Consider the following 2,586-nt stretch of genomic DNA (forward strand, 5'->3'; position numbering starts at 1 on the left):
GTTAAGCACTACCGTTGGAGTTGGTAAAACAACATGGTTCTTACCAATCGTTTTTGTTGGTTCAACGGTTTTGGTTGGTGGAGATTTAGTCTTTCAACAAACAAAGGTGACCGATTTTTCACCATCACTAAGTGTCATTCTACCCTCTCTTACATCAAATAACGCCCTGGTGGACGCTAAGAATGGTCGACCTAAAATTAGATGAATGTTTGAGTCCTCTTCTATGTCAATGACAATAAATTCGACTAGAAATGTCAAATTACCCACTTGAACGGGTATGTTGTCAGCAATTCCAACTGGGTGCCTAATGGTTTGATCAAAGAGTCGAACACTCATTTCCGTTGGACTTAACTCACCTAATCCTAATCTCTTATATAATGAAAGAGGCATAACACTCACACTCGCAGCTAAATCTGCTAGTGCATCATACATGACACAATCACTAAATAGACAAGGTACAATAAATTCACCCGGATCACCTAACCTGGGTGGAGGTTTTGGTGAAACTGCCTTTACCGGGTTTACTTCTACGGTTTTTGTTTCTTGCATTTTCTTATTCTTCTTCTTCTTCTTTCCAGAGGTATCACAAACTTTATTACCTATTACTTGCTCATACTCAACTCCTTTTCTTGGAAACGGGATGGGTGGTCTGTATGGTGCCAACACTGGCTTTACATACTCGGGTGGTGGTGGTGGTGTTGTAACTTCTTCATTGTTAATCACATCTAAAACCTTCCCATCTTCTGGTGCTGATTTTTCAGAATTCGTTGACACCATGCTAACATTCTCATTTCGAGGATTTACTTCAGTATTACTCGGTAGCTTTCCTTGTTTCCTCTCACTTATCATGCTAGCAAGAGTACCTACGTGTTTTTCTAGATTCAAAATGGAAGCTTGTTGAGTTCTTAATGACTGATCAAACCACTCATTCGTTTGGGTTTGAGATGTAATAAATTGTGTTTGAGATTCCATTAGCTTTTCCATCATTTCTTCCAGATTTGGCTTTTTCTCTTCGGTTTGTTGTGGTGATTTATACAAGCCAGGTCTTTGTTGATTGAAAGTGTTGTTTTGAGTTGGTTGGTTATTCGGACCTTGTTGGTTGTACAAGTTATTGTTGGGTCCATTTGGATTGTAAAGAATGTTTTGATTTCGATTGAAGTTTGGCCTTGGAGGTTGATAATTATTTTGATAATTATTTCCCGGCCTTTGGTTCATGTAGGAAACATTCTCACGTTGTTCCATCGTTTGTTCAATGTGACAATCTTTCGTTAAGTGTGGTCCGCCGCATTGCTCACAACTGATTCGTATTGCGTGAATATCTTTAGTCATCTTTTCCATTATTCTTTCGAAAGCATCTATTTTTGCGGAAACGGAATCAAAGTCATGGCTAGAATCGGCTCTAGCCGCTTTAGATGAACGAAAGATATCTTTTTCCTGATGCCACTCATGTGAGTGGGAGGCTGTGTTATCAATAATTTTGTAAGCTTCAGTTGCGCTTTTCTTCATAATGGAACCACCAGCTGCTGTGTCGATGTCTTTTCGTATAGCAACGTCGACACCTTGGTAGAATATTTGTACTATTTGATTAGTGTCTAAACCATGTTGAGGACATCCTCTCCACAACTTTCTAAATCTTGTCCACGCCTCATATAATGTTTCATTTGGCTTTTGCGCGAACGTAACAATTTCTCCTTGAAGTCTTACGGCCTTAGATGCCGGAAAGAATCTTTTAAGAAATTTCTCAACTAAAACATCCCATGTGTCAATCGCCCTTCAGGTAACGATTCTAACCAATCTTTGGCTTCTCCTTTTAAAGTCCAGGGAAACAACATGAGACAGATCTGTTCATCCTCAACTTCTCCGATTTTGAATAGAGTACAGATCCTATTAAAGGTTCGAAGATGTTCGTTTGGATCTTCTTTTGGCGTACCACTATATTGGCATTGATTAGTTACCATGTGTAGGATTTGTCCTTTGATTTCATAATCTGGCGCATTAATGTCTGGTTTAATAATGGCGTGTCCTTGGCCCGTGCGTGTGGCTCTCATTCGATCTTCCATACTTAGAGGTTCCGTTATTCCCATATTTGAAATTGTTGAATCCGAATCACTAGAAGATTCTGATTTAACGGTTTGTGGTTTAGGAGGAATGATTAGTGGTTCAGGATATCTGAATTGTCCTTAAATATCTTCCGGGTTCTCAATTGTGAAGTCGGGTTCAAAAAATGGATTATCGGAAATTTGAATTGGAGTACTTGTTCGACTAGATGATGATTCTAAAGAAAAATTGACGGCGATAATATTGGCAAGATGTCTTAATCGAGTTATAGGTGGTGAACGTATGAAAGGTGGTGAACGTTTTGCTCGGTGCATTCACAGAATATCCTATTAGTTAAAAAAATAAAAAAAAAATTATATAAGTTATCAAATTAATAGACTTTTCTGATTTTGCCTACATTTCGAATAGCCAATAGATGCAGCAGGTAGCTAGGACCCTTTAAATCCGAAGCCCACAACTCGCCACTAACAAATCCAACAATTACTACGAACCAGAAAATTTTGGATGTCTATCAATTTAACCGCTTAA

The 2,586-nt window shown here is 38.6% G+C and overlaps 1 non-coding gene across 1 annotated transcript; it reads left to right on the forward strand.

Moving 5' to 3' along the window:
• The first annotated feature begins 1,594 nt into the window (after window positions 1–1,594).
• On the forward strand, window positions 1,595–1,701 carry LOC139869506 (small nucleolar RNA R71). Its single transcript, XR_011766113.1, has one exon. It is a non-coding gene; the product is annotated as a small nucleolar RNA R71 (small nucleolar RNA).
• Window positions 1,702–2,586: the final 885 nt, after the last annotated feature.

The sequence above is a fragment of the Rutidosis leptorrhynchoides genome, chromosome 9 (assembly GCF_046630445.1).
Source record: "Rutidosis leptorrhynchoides isolate AG116_Rl617_1_P2 chromosome 9, CSIRO_AGI_Rlap_v1, whole genome shotgun sequence".
NCBI classification, from domain to species: Eukaryota; Viridiplantae; Streptophyta; class Magnoliopsida; order Asterales; family Asteraceae; genus Rutidosis; species Rutidosis leptorrhynchoides.